The sequence below is a fragment of the Ambystoma mexicanum genome, chromosome 10 (assembly GCF_040938575.1).
Source record: "Ambystoma mexicanum isolate Mex_15411 chromosome 10, UKY_AmexF1_1, whole genome shotgun sequence".
NCBI lineage: Eukaryota > Metazoa > Chordata > Amphibia > Caudata > Ambystomatidae > Ambystoma > Ambystoma mexicanum.
Window position 1 is genome coordinate 892,759,498 of NC_090932.1, and position 14,963 is coordinate 892,774,460.

A 14,963-nucleotide genomic window follows, 5' to 3' on the forward strand; every position below is an offset into this window, starting at 1 on the left:
AGATTAAACAATACATAATTTGCAAAGATGAATACTTTACTTTGGTTTTAATCTTCTATTTCTCTCTACTTTTTGGAGACTAAACAAACTGCTGGGAGACCTGCAATTTGAGACTATTACAAGCTTTGAATTCCACTGATAATCAAGTACGGCAGTATTGAAATGCTATTGTACATTAACATCTCAATACTTGTAAGCGTACTACAGCCTAATTGGGAGTATGGAAGTTACATATGGAAATAATATAAGCATTATGAAATGTTTATGTATTTTCTTTTGTGACAGGGTCAGGGTCATGAACCTTACAAGGGGTTGGAGGCTCACTAAATCAAACGTTAGACACAGCCCTGCACCAGATATGGGAAGATGGAGTTGGAGTGGATCAGTCCCCAAAAACACTGGTGTGCCTCGAATGGCATCCCTGGTAACACTCTTTCTTTGTCTTCCAATAACTCCCGAAACAGTTTCCCGTCACAGTTCTTTCTTTTTTTATTGCTGAACTACACCTCCCACAATACATTTGCGAGCAGTCAAAAAAAGCCCGATCAGAATCAAACAAACAAAAGACATGAACTGCAGCAACGTATACAGACTGGAAACTGGCACTATAACATAACAGTGACCAGAGCATCAGACTCGACTAACCTCAACAGCACAAAAACGAACTTCTGGACCCACAGCATGCCAGAGAAACAGCAGGGAAACCATCAGAGACGTTGCTCAAACCATGCTGGAAAGGGGGAGGGGTTTAGAGGGGCTGAACGCCTGCACCTGTTTAATCCACCCCTGGGAAAAAAAGACAGGTATTGGTTGATGCAGAGAATCAGGTGGGAACTGCAGCCAATGGAAGGGAGAAGGAGACACACAAACTGCAGCTCCACAGTATCAAAGAAGGCAGAAGGAAAGGCAGAGTGTGGGTTGTCTAAGGGTGCAGAAGTAGACACAAAGGTAGCATGTTTGTTGGCACACATTTTTATTGAACGGAAAATATGGAACACCCCTAACTGTCCTGATAACTTTTATTTTGAATTGTGCGTTAGTCACAAAAAAGGATTTTTTACACATTTCTCACATAAAACTATAATTACGATATAACATATAAACAACAATGAAAAAGAACAATACATTTTCATCTCTTTAAATACACACCAACAATTCGTTTTCTAACAAATTGCACATAATCTAAAACATAGACATTTAACAATGACAAAAGAGGAACAATGAATTCTCTTCTCACAATAGATATAGTTAATTCATTTCCATCTAACAATTAAACACCTAAACTTTGACATGTGAAGATCAAAACGTCTCATTTTTAACAATCATAAAGACTGTCCTGATAACTAAGAGGCGATTGCCTGTCTCAACCAAAACTAAGGATAACGTCAGAATGTTCGTTAAAAACAAATAGTCCACTGTCCTATGTCCCAAACCTATTTCCGTCCCTTTCACTTTAAAAGAACCCTATAAAGTAGACTAGAGCCTGCTTATACCGGGATGGCTCCCTTCCTCTGGGTGTTTTCGACAGTTCATAAATGATGGGGGAATATTCTTCTTTCCCTAGCCATTACTAGGCTTTTCCGTATTGTTCCCCAGAGATGGGGAGGAGGTCGCTCTCTTCCCAGACCTTCTCAGGTAGTTTGTGAAAGTTGCAAGTTCAAAAACAAAATTGGGAAGGTGTCTCTCTTCCCCAAGCCTTTGTAAGGCTCTATTTCAACAGCTTTATTATTGTTCAACTTTCTGCAAAAGGATATATCTTCCTTCCTTGGTCTTCTCTTCTCCTGGGCTTCTCGTGACTTGTGCCAAATTATTTCTTTCTCTTCTCCTGGACTTCTCGTGACTTGTGCCAAAGGATCTCTTTCTCTTGCCTGATCTTCTCTTCTCGTTATGTGGGTTCCAAAGCCCCTTCTCAGCTCTGTAATGTTTATTCCTTAAGGCTGGTACACTAACCTGCCAGGCATTATCTCGCATGTACAACGCTCTCAGTTTCTCAGTGTTCGGGTCGAGACTCCTCTTTCAGCTTTGTAATGTTTCTTGTTTAAGCCTGATTCAATATCCTGCCAGGCATTATCTCGTATGTGCAACTCTCAGTTTCCCAGTGTTCCAGTCCCAGACCCATCTCTTAGTTTTAAAGTGTCTCATAACTAGGCCCAGTTCAATATCCCGCCAGTCACTCTCTTTGGGTCTCTTTGCAGTACTCTCTTACCCATGGTATTCTCAACTGGTCTCTCTGTTTGGTCCCACTGGGATGAGGAAGATGATTCTGCACTTCCTCCCAACCACAGTCTCTGGGGTTTCCTTGTGCCTACCCGGCCCCCTCCACGTACCTTTCTACTTGGTCCGCAAGGGTTCCGGTCCTCTGCAACACAGGCAGGCTTCTGCGGCTTCCCCTGGGCTCTCACGGTCTTCCTTCGGCTTTCAGGGGCTCCACCATGCTTGTTTGTCTCCACACGTCGGGTCTCACCTGGACCACTCAGCTGGCTGCCTTTCTGCCACCGGATGTCGGGTTGCCCAGCTTTCAGGTAAGTCGTGGCTCTTCCCCGCTTTCTCATTCCTCGCCTTCCTACTCCAGGCGTTTGGGTCTGCAGCGTGTCCTCTCCGCGTGGCTTTGCACCCCAGAGCAAAGCTCCTCTGGGGCAGGACTGACATCAAGGAGAGGAGAGTCCTTCATTAGTTGTTATAGTGAATTGACTTTCTAGCTTGAAATCACTAGTATGGTTGTATTGCTTTCCGCATTGGGCTCTTCATCGCCCTGCTGTTCCTTGTGTCAGTACTTTTGGAGTCATCCATACTCACTCTTTCCTCACTCTTCCTCATCACAGTATCATCTGCCTAATGTACATAGCTACTATGTATGAGGAAATAAATAGAAGAAAGAGGAGACAGAGAGGCTGGGGGTGCTTGGACTGTATTCATATGTTTGGGTGAATGAGGTCTGGCAGCATGATGTTATACATACCGCATTCTCCCTTGATAGTCCTCCCTTCTCCCACAGAGTGGGTCCCCTCCCATGGGATCCTCCCACTGAGTACCACCCTTAGGGGGACTATTGGGTAGTGGCCTCCCCTTCCTGGCCCTGTGGGAAGGGTCCCCCTCCCGGGGAGAAGTGACCATATTGAGGGATTCATCATAGTTGTTTGGGTGAGGTCAAAGGAGGAGTTGATCGTGGACCGAGAGACCAGGCGGAGGACGGACAGAGGAGTGTAATGTTGGAGAGTTGGTGGCAGAGCTTAGTACAGATGAGGTATTTGTAAGAGATTGTGGCACCAGTGGTGTGTAGTGTAGTGTGGGAAGTGCGGAGCAAGCTGTGTAGACGGAGAAGGAAAGATAGCGATAGAGTGGTAGAGAGGAGAAGGGGAGTGAGGGTAATAGTGTGGGAGGGATGGAGTGTTAGAAGACAGTGAGGCTAATAGAGAGGGGTGCAAGAGTGGGGTGTGAGAAGGGTGTAGGAGAGAAGTGGGGAGGGTTGAGAACAATGCCAAATGCCAGATTAAACCCTGTGGAAGCTCTAAGGCAGTTGACATTTCTGAGCCTCCCTTGCAAGGCCCTTAGGCAGTCGAAATTTTGTGGGCCCCCTCGCAAATGATCTCCTAATACATTTTTTATTTTACCTACCAACAATTTTAATAAACCAATTTTATCACAGTGTGTACATTACACGTACCTAGTTTTCACTGGATTGTTTTACACACTGGCAGCTGCCAGAAGATGAGCTTTTAAGAGACAAACTGTTAGGTCAATCTGATTGATGTCTCTGGTTTACGTACTTTAAATTGTTAATTGGTACACTACATTAATGCAGTATATTCTAGATGGAGTCTTTAATGTACAGTGTCCGTTTCGTTGAGTTGATTCATTTTTTTCTGTCTTTTGGAAACAATTTAAGAAAGCTGGATTGTAATTTTCTTTCAAGATCAAATCAATGTTATTTTGATCTGTTGTCGAAGGGCCCCTTAAAGGAGTGGGGAGCATAGGCCAGTGCCTACTTTGCCTAATGGGTAATCCATGACTGGTTGAGAATGATGAGCGTGTAGTAGAAGGGGGAGCAGGGCACCATATCCCTCAGCGCAGGGAAGAAGATGGGTGTACTGCAGAGAGGGAAGAGTGGTAATAGTATGGTGAGGGAGAGTAGTATTATGGAGTGGGAAAGTAGTAGTAGTGTGGAGAAAGTAGTAGTCAGAAGGAGGGAGTAGTCAAATCAGGCAAGGGATAGTAACATTGAAGGGTGGAATTAGGTGGCAGAAGGAGAGAGGGAAACATCGGAGAGACAGATGAGAAAGACGTGGGGGAGGAGAGAAGGTGGGTCAAGTTGGATGAAGGGGAGCAGGGGGATGAAGAGAGTAATAAGAGAGAGAGTGGGGAGGAAGTTTCTAATGGCACACACACACACACACACACACACACACACACACACACACACACACACACACACACACACACACACACACACACACACACACACACACACACACACACACACACACACACACACACACACACACACACACACACACACACACACACACACACACACACACACACACACACACCCCCCCCCCCCCCCCCGTCCCCCCCCCCCCCCCCCCACCCTTCAGGACTAGCCATTGGTAGTTTAAGGCCAGTTTAGTAATTCCCTGAGGGATCATAGACAGCCATAACCTCTTGGGTAAACCAATCTAGTTCAAGAAAGTGATTATACTGTAGAGGTTACTGTTGGCAACACACCAGGGATACAGGAGCATGGGTTAGGGAGGAGATCACACGGGAGGTGAGAGAGAGGATTGGTCCTAGCACCCGTCCCCAAACCCCTGTGCCATTTATTAAACCATCTGCCTATTTCTATCCTGGACAACCTATTAATTCATTAAAAAGAACAGTCCATATACCTTATGTTGTATTTTAATAAAACCCTTGAAACTTCCTCGAGACTCTCCAAATTATTAAGGCCATCTGTGATACTTTTGCAAAGTGGCACCGTTCTGGCAAAAGTAGTTCTAGTAAATCTTACTCCTACATCTATGTGTATGTTGCCCGTTCTTTCTGTATAGATTGATATTTTAAATATTCGTTGATGGATTTACAGGAACACTGCCTTTTTCTTTCTGTGTTTGTCAAGCTTCCACAGGAACACTGCCTTTTTCTTTCTGTGTTTGTCAAGCTTCCACAGGAACACTGCCTTTTTCTTTCTGTGTGTGTCAAGCTTCCACAGGAACACTGCCTTTTTTTTCTTTCTGTGTTTGTCAAGCTTCCACAGGAACACTGCCTTTTTCTTTCTGTGTGTGTCAAGCTTCCACAGGAACACTGCCTTTTTCTTTCTGTGTTTGTCAAGCTTCCACAGGAACACTGCCTTTTTCTTTCTGTATTTGTCAAGCTTCCACAGGAACACTGCCTTTTTCTTTCTGTGTGTGTCAAGCTTCCACAGGAACACTGCCTTTTTCTTTCTGTGTTTGTCAAGCTTCCACAGGAACACTGCCTTTTTCTTTCTGTGTGTGTCAAGCTTCCACAGGAACACTGCCTTCTTCTTTCTGTGTGTGTCAAGCTTCCACAGGAACACTGCCTTTTTCTTTCTGTGTGTGTCAAGCTTCCACAGGAACACTGCCTTTTTCTTTCTGTGTTTGTCAAGCTTCCACAGGAACACTGCCTTTTTCTTTCTGTGTTTGTCAAGCTTCCACAGGAACACTGCCTTTTTCTTTCTGTGTGTGTCAAGCTTCCACAGGAACACTGCCTTTTTCTTTCTGTGTTTGTCAAGCTTCCACAGGAACACTGCCTTTTTCTTTCTGTGTGTGTCAAGCTTCCACAGGAACACTGCCTTCTTCTTTCTGTGTGTGTCAAGCTTCCACAGGAACACTGCCTTTTTCTTTCTGTGTTTGTCAAGCTTCCACAGGAACACTGCCTTTTTCTTTCTGTGTTTGTCAAGCTTCCACAGGAACACTGCCTTTTTCTTTCTGTGTTTGTCAAGCTTCCACAGGAACACTGCCTTTTTCTTTCTGTGTTTGTCAAGCTTCCACAGGAACACTGCCTTTTTCTTTCTGTGTTTGTCAAGCTTCCCCAGGAACACTGCCTTTTTCTTTCTGTGTGTGTCAAGCTTCCACAGGAACACTGCCTTTTTCTTTCTGTGTTTGTCAAGCTTCCCCAGGAACACTGCCTTTTTCTTTCTGTGTGTGTCAAGCTTCCACAGGAACACTGCCTTTTTCTTTCTGTGTTTGTCAAGCTTCCACATTTGTATTAATATACTTGTATTTTTCTTTTTTCTCTTAGGACACATGCTGTTAAGCTATCCCAAGAGAAGAGCGTGACTCTGTATTAAATAAATGAGTGAATTATTTCTTTAAAACCTGAAGGTTTACACATATAGATAATGTGCATAGTTATTAGACTGTATTGAAAGCATTACAACTAATACATGTGTGGAGTCCAAACGTGTAATCGTCTGATTTTTATTATTGTATGTGTAAATTTGGAAGACAAGCTCTAAATGCTTGTTCGATTTGCACAGGCATGATTGGAGTTTAATGTCATGGAATAAACATGTGAATGTTCTGTTCCCTCTTATGTCAGCTATTTGCAAATGATCTAATTTTCCTTCAAGGTGGTGACAGCAAAATATGATGTCAACCTACGTATTACCTCAGCCACAATTATGGCCATGTGACTTCCATTTTTCCAGCACAAACTAGCTGAAATGGATAAATGACGGTTTGCCATGCTTCATTGTTTTTATTTACATGAATACGCGTGTATTCACGTTACAGGACTCCATAGTGTGTCTGACACTTCCGTTTAGATTACAAACTCTGTTTTTGAACAGCATTACTGACTAAAATAAAACTTAATTCCTATGGAGATCCAAACATGTACTGCTGATTAGAAGGCACAATGTAATATTGTCATGTATCATGTATTCACAGATATTTTGGACACCTGGACACTTTCTTTGGGAAACAAAGTCCCCACAATTACAACAGTATTTTTTATTTTATTTACTTTGGCATTTATTACAGCGCACAAAACCCTGAGGGATCTAGGCGCTAGCTACAGAAAGTGCATACTTAAGGCATGATAGTTGCAGGAATACTGACTGAAGAGCTGCTCCTCATGAGCTACATCAGAATACATACAAAGGTCATAGTAGGTACAAATATGAAGACTGGGAAAACTACTCATGTTGCGGGGAGCTACATCAGAATACATACAAAGGTCATGGTAGGTACACATATGAAGACTGGGAAAGCTACTCCTCATGTTGCGGGGAGCTACATCAGAATACATACAAAGGTCATAGTAGGTACAAATATGAAGACTGGGAAAGCTACTCCTCAAGTTGCGGGGAGCTACATCAGAATACATACAAAGGTCATAGTAGGTACAAATATGAAGACTGGGAAAGCGACTCCTCATGTTGCGGGGAGCTACATCAGAATACATACAAAGGTCATAGTAGGTACAAATATGAAGACTGGGAAAGCGACTCCTCATGTTGCGGGGAGCTACATCAGAATACATACAAAGGTCATAGTAGGTACAAATATGAAGACTGGGAAAGCGACTCCTCATGTTGCGGGGAGCTACATCAGAATACATACAAAGGTCATGGTAGGTACACATATGAAGACTGGGAAAGCTACTCCTCATGTTGTGGGGAGCTACATCAAGATATGCAATTGCTAGTAGGTAGGATACGGCTTAGATTAGGGAATACACTGTGGGGCGCCTCCCTTCATGGTACAAGGTGCTACATCAAGTATGCCGTTGCTGGTAAGAATTCACATTGAGCATATAGTTGCAGCTGAGTAGGGAGAAGGTAGGACATACGCTCGGTGAGCTAATGGGACGGCATTGTAGAGCAGTCTTAGTGCAGCTAGCCCAATGGGGTTTTGTATGAACAACCTTAAATGATGAAACGTTATAGCAGAAACAAAGAACGTGAGGGGGCCTCTGGAGGATATGAACTCACATGAAGTGCTCAAGGAGGGGTAGTCCAACATTACCATGGTGAAGGTGTGACACAGGATGGGTACAGTATGCTGGGGAAAAATATATACAGGTAAGCAAGGCCAGGGGTTACTGTGCAATACTGCCAGAGCGTCAGTGCGGGTCACAATAAGTAGGGTAATTTATGTGTTCAAATTATGGATGAACATTTCATCACGCTTATTCTTTACCCACTAGTATGTGATTACCAACAGAAGAGAATCCCATCACCTCATGTGACATTTTCTTTAAACTACAAACAGTGAGGGTATCCTCACTGTTTTCCCTAAAAATGCCCTCACTCATGTGGCTAGAGAAAGGACGAAGCTGCCGGATCCTTATCCTGGGGGTGGATTTGCAAGGGAGGACTACCTGGGAGGAGGTAACTTGGGGAGAGGAAGTGAGGTGCCCTTGGACGAGATTCGGTAACCCCCTTTCCCTTTTGTAATTATCTCTCCATTGCCCAACCCTTTATAGGCTATTATCAGTTGTTTCCCTATGTTCCCAGCAAATCACACAATGAGACACAGCAGTTAGGTACTGAGACTAGGAGGAGACAAACAAGAGCCATGCATCCTTCTTCCATTTGTTCTTATGAAACCCACCACTTTGGTACTGACACAAGGAGGAGAACAACAAGGGAAATCCAGATCTCCCAAACCAGTGATGAACGGTCTCCTTGTTCTTGGTCTAATCAACCTGGAGGGATATTTAAAAGCCCAAGACTCAGGGAAGATGGAGAATGCCGTGGGAGCTGGAGGAGCAGTATCCTGAATGCCTGGAGGAAAGCGAACCACAGAAGAAAGGAAGGCGGCGTGGCAGGAGAAGGCAGTATGGCAGGAGAGAAGCTGGAGGTGCAGAGCCAGCTGCAGAGCGTAGGCAGTGGGAAGCAGAGCTAATAGCAGCGAGTGGGCCAAGGTGGACTTCATAAAGTAGGCAGTCACAACCTGGCAATGCTTCCAGGAGAACCCGAGTGGCAAGAGACGCATTGCTGGCGAGAGCGGAGTCACGAGAAGCTGCTTGGAAGAAGCAGCGAGACACCACACGGAAGAGGACAACCGTGGCAGCTAGAAGTTTCGCTGCAGAACCACGAGAAGCCGCCGGGAAGAAGCAGCGAGACGGTGCACGGAAGAAGGAACCCATGGCGGCTAGAAGCTTTGCTGCCAAGTCGTGGAGAGCAACCGAGAAGCCGCTTGGAAGAAGCAGCAAGACACCACACGGAAGAGGACAACCGTGGCAGCTAGAAGCTTCGCTGCAGAACCACGAGAAGCCGCCGGTAAGAAGCAGCGAGACGGTGCACGGAAGAAGGAACCCATGGCGGCTAGAAGCTTTGCTGCCAAGTCGTGGAGAGCAACCAGTGAATCAGCCTAACAGGGGGGCCCAGGCATGGCTAACAGGTTGTCAGACCCGTAAATAAACTTTCATGAATACCAAATATGAATGAAAGTGAAATACTCTTTTTGAATACCGAAAACAAATTTTGAAAGCAAATATTACAGAATCCCGATACAAATAGAAGATATTAAAGAGACATATATGAAACCGATAAACCCTGTGAGGAGTTAAAAGAGGTTAGTGAAAAGAAAACAAGCATTGCCAAAAGCCACATAAGTGAAACCTACTATTGAGAAACCAAGTTTTGGCAAGGCCTTGAGAGTGAGAGCAAAGTCCTATAGAGGATACAGTGACAAGCCAAATAGAAGGAACGCTAACCTGGCGTAGGTTTGAGTTGGGTCGCCACTGAGGGAATGAAACAGTGGAATCATATATTAAAGAGAATACTAAAGAACTGTAACGAGATGTGGCCTGGTTGAGTGACCTGTGATGGGTGGAACGAGTGGCCCGACAACTCTGCCTAGACCGAGGAGACATGCCCATTGAAAAGCCATTCAGACAAATAGAAAGAGACGCTTGTTGAACCCAAGAAAAGCTGATATTAAAAAGGAACCAAAGATCTTTGCTTGCAAATCTTTGTGAATTTTAAGAACTTCGTTTTGTGAACTTTGTGAAACCAAGGAACTTTGCTTTGTGAATACTTGACCCATCAGACGCACCCCCTGCTTTTTGTGAAACCAGATTGAAAGAGAAGTTCTATGAGCTGTGTTTTGGAACTTGAATAGAACGGAAAACCTAGGGGAAGGGAATCCCTCTGTGGACTTGAAGTTGCTGAGCTACTGAACACTTATTATTTAGTTGGACTCTACCTTTCATATTATCCTTTAGTATGTGAGGGCAAGGCTAGGTTTTGGGCAATACAGTAGAAGTTGTTAGACACGACAAAAGATGATGTTCACATGTGTGCCATTCTTTCAGTGCTAAAATGTAGTCTGTATTTGATGTGGTCTAGCCTTTTGTACACACACAATGTCTTCTTCAAAATCACATCTAATGTTAGGGCATTTGTGGGAAAGATTGCAAATGAAGATTATGCATGTGTTCGATTTGTTGTGTATTAATCATATTTTTTGTATGACATGAAATGTACAATCACATGTCTCGCCTCGTAAATGCATTTCTGGATAAGGCCGCAGTGGTTAAGGAAAATGACAAATGGAAATTGCAGAAATTATCGAAAGTGATTATTAGGAGAGAGTACCTTTCCGTCAATGGTTTGCAGTTTTTTTTAATCATAAAAAAAGGGGTGGACTGGAAAGCAAAAGAGGCCCTGGAAATAATTGTCAAAGTGTCCCCATATTACACATTTTCAGCAAGCCCAATGCTTTTCCTATGGGAAACTTTGGAAATACCACACAAAAGAGGCCCAGGGTGCAGAGGCCTACCGGGAAATATCCAGACTTCCCTATAAGCCAATCCACCCCTGAATTAATGTACACTTACCTGTATCAACTCATGACAGTGTTTCTGAGCCCGGCTCCAGTGGGGGATGGTGTGATCGACTTTCAGTGGTAGGGATGGCAGGAGGCAGTCTTATGGGATTCCCTGATTGTACTGCATTCTCTGATTGGATAAAATACAAGTACAAAGGTAATATGGTTGTAAATGGGTTATTGATTTGTGATGTTTATTGTTTTTTTTTTTTTTTAAACAATGGGTACATTTTACAATTTGCAATATATTTGGGATTGACATTTTCTTGGGGTGTTTTATGCGTGTTGTTCAAAGGCCACGTCTTCTTGGCGCGTGCTGGACATTGTGCAATCTGGATGAGCCTTGTACTCAGTGATTTTACCTCTGGCTGCCTCTGTAATTCCTGGGACGAGCTGAAGAATGTGTACCATGTAGTAAAGAAGCAACACGGTAGGTAAGTAGAGCTTCTTTATTGGCAACCACCCTAAGCCCAGCAGTGCTGAGACTACATTACAGCTCTCCAGATAACTCTAACCGTCTCCTTTAGAATGTAAACAATAACATAAGCAAAACATGACATCAGAGCACGGGTGGAATTCTACAGAGTAGAATTCCACCCCAAGAGCCATTATAACACTTCTCCCTCCACCATATCGGCCATCCACCTCATGATCCGTGAAGACGCGTGAGACAAACCTTTGGTTGTCAACACGTGTACCAAAGGCTTGTGGTCAGTACGCAGGGTGTATTTAATTCCCCACAGAAAGGTCCTGAAATATTTGGATGCCCACACAGCAGCAAGAGCCTCTCTCTCTATGACAGCATACCTGCCTTCGGCCTCTCTGAGCACTCTGGATGCAAAAACAATAGGTCGCAACTCACCATGATATCCTCTGAGCTATATGAATCCAAGTTCCACAAAAGGGTTTCTGATTTATCCTCTCCTGACATAAACCCATACGCTTATGGGCGTTTACCGCGTGGGTTGGGAGGCTGGTTGCCCTCATCGCCAGTGGAGTAAAGAAGCAACACGGTAGGTAAGTAGAGCTTCTTTATTGGCAACCACCCTAAGCCCAGCAGTGCTGAGACTACATTACAGCTCTCCAGATAAGTCTAACCGTCTCCTTTAGAATGTAAACAATAACATAAGCAAAACATGACATCAGAGCACGGGTGGAATTCTACAGAGTAGAATTCCACCCCAAGAGCCATTATAACACTTCTCCCTCCACCATATCGGCCATCCACCTCATGATCCGTGAAGACGCGTGAGACAAACCTTTGGTTGTCAACACGTGTACCAAAGGCTTGTGGTCAGTACGCAGGGTGTATTTAATTCCCCACAGAAAGGTCCTGAAATATTTGGATGCCCACACAGCAGCAAGAGCCTCTCTCTCTATGACAGCATACCTGCCTTCGGCCTCTCTGAGCACTCTGGATGCAAAAACAATAGGTCGCAACTCACCATGATATCCTCTGAGCTATATGAATCCAAGTTCCACAAAAGGGTTTCTGATTTATCCTCTCCTGACATAAACCCATACGCTTATGGGCGTTTACCGCGTGGGTTGGGAGGCTGGTTGCCCTCATCGCCAGTGGAGTAAAGAAGCAACACGGTAGGTAAGTAGAGCTTCTTTATTGGCAACCACCCTAAGCCCAGCAGTGCTGAGACTACATTACAGCTCTCCAGATAACTCTAACCGTCTCCTTTAGAATGTAAACAATAACATAAGCAAAACATGACATCAGAGCACGGGTGGAATTCTACAGAGTAGAATTCCACCCCAAGAGCCATTATAACACTTCTCCCTCCACCATATCGGCCATCCACCTCATGATCCGTGAAGACGCGTGAGACAAACCTTTGGTTGTCAACACGTGTACCAAAGGCTTGTGGTCAGTACGCAGGGTGTATTTAATTCCCCACAGAAAGGTCCTGAAATATTTGGATGCCCACACAGCAGCAAGAGCCTCTCTCTCTATGACAGCATACCTGCCTTCGGCCTCTCTGAGCACTCTGGATGCAAAAACAATAGGTCGCAACTCACCATGATATCCTCTGAGCTATATGAATCCAAGTTCCACAAAAGGGTTTCTGATTTATCCTCTCCTGACATAAACCCATACGCTTATGGGCGTTTACCGCGTGGGTTGGGAGGCTGGTTGCCCTCATCGCCAGTGGAGTAAAGAAGCAACACGGTAGGTAAGTAGAGCTTCTTTATTGGCAACCACCCTAAGCCCAGCAGTGCTGAGACTACATTACAGCTCTCCAGATAACTCTAACCGTCTCCTTTAGAATGTAAACAATAACATAAGCAAAACATGACATCAGAGCACGGGTGGAATTCTACAGAGTAGTAGGTACAGAGTAGAATTCCACCCCAAGAGCCATTATAACACTTCTCCCTCCACCATATCGGCCATCCACCTCATGATCCGTGAAGACGCGTGAGACAAACCTTTGGTTGTCAACACGTGTACCAAAGGCTTGTGGTCAGTACGCAGGGTGTATTTAATTCCCCACAGAAAGGTCCTGAAATATTTGGATGCCCACACAGCAGCAAGAGCCTCTCTCTCTATGACAGCATACCTGCCTTCGGCCTCTCTGAGCACTCTGGATGCAAAAACAATAGGTCGCAACTCACCATGATATCCTCTGAGCTATATGAATCCAAGTTCCACAAAAGGGTTTCTGATTTATCCTCTCCTGACATAAACCCATACGCTTATGGGCGTTTACCGCGTGGGTTGGGAGGCTGGTTGCCCTCATCGCCAGTGGAGTAAAGAAGCAACACGGTAGGTAAGTAGAGCTTCTTTATTGGCAACCACCTTAAGCCCAGCAGTGCTGAGACTACATTACAGCTCTCCAGATAACTCTAACCGTCTCCTTTAGAATGTAAACAATAACATAAGCAAAACATGACATCAGAGCACGGGTGGAATTCTACAGAGTAGAATTCCACCCCAAGAGCCATTATAACACTTCTCCCTCCACCATATCGGCCATCCACCTCATGATCCGTGAAGACGCGTGAGACAAACCTTTGGTTGTCAACACGTGTACCAAAGGCTTGTGGTCAGTACGCAGGGTGTTTGTTTGTTTGTTTGTTGGTGTATTTAATTCCCCACAGAAAGGTCCTGAAATATTTGGATGCCCACACAGCAGCAAGAGCCTCTCTCTCTATGACAGCATACCTGCCTTCGGCCTCTCTGAGCACTCTGGATGCAAAAACAATAGGTCGCAACTCACCATGATATCCTCTGAGCTATATGAATCCAAGTTCCACAAAAGGGTTTCTGATTTATCCTCTCCTGACATAAACCCATACGCTTATGGGCGTTTACCGCGTGGGTTGGGAGGCTGGTTGCCCTCATCGCCAGTGGAGTAAAGAAGCAACACGGTAGGTAAGTAGAGCTTCTTTATTGGCAACCACCCTAAGCCCAGCAGTGCTGAGACTACATTACAGCTCTCCAGATAACTCTAACCGTCTCCTTTAGAATGTAAACAATAACATAAGCAAAACATGACATCAGAGCACGGGTGGAATTCTACAGAGTAGAATTCCACCCCAAGAGCCATTATAACACTTCTCCCTCCACCATATCGGCCATCCACCTCATGATCTGTGAAGACGCGTGAGACAAACCTTTGGTTGTCAACACGTGTACCAAAGGCTTGTGGTCAGTACGCAGGGTGTATTTAATTCCCCACAGAAAGGTCCTGAAATATTTGGATGCCCACACAGCAGCAAGAGCCTCTCTCTCTATGACAGCATACCTGCCTTCGGCCTCTCTGAGCACTCTGGATGCAAAAACAATAGGTCGCAACTCACCATGATATCCTCTGAGCTATATGAATCCAAGTTCCACAAAAGGGTTTCTGATTTATCCTCTCCTGACATAAACCCATACGCTTATGGGCGTTTACCGCGTGGGTTGGGAGGCTGGTTGCCCTCATCGCCAGTGGAGTAAAGAAGCAACACGGTAGGTAAGTAGAGCTTCTTTATTGGCAACCACCCTAAGCCCAGCAGTGCTGAGACTACATTACAGCTCTCCAGATAACTCTAACCGTCTCCTTTAGAATGTAAACAATAACATAAGCAAAACATGACATCAGAGCACGGGTGGAATTCCCAAGAGCCATTATAACACTTCTCCCTCCACCATATCGGCCATCCACCTCA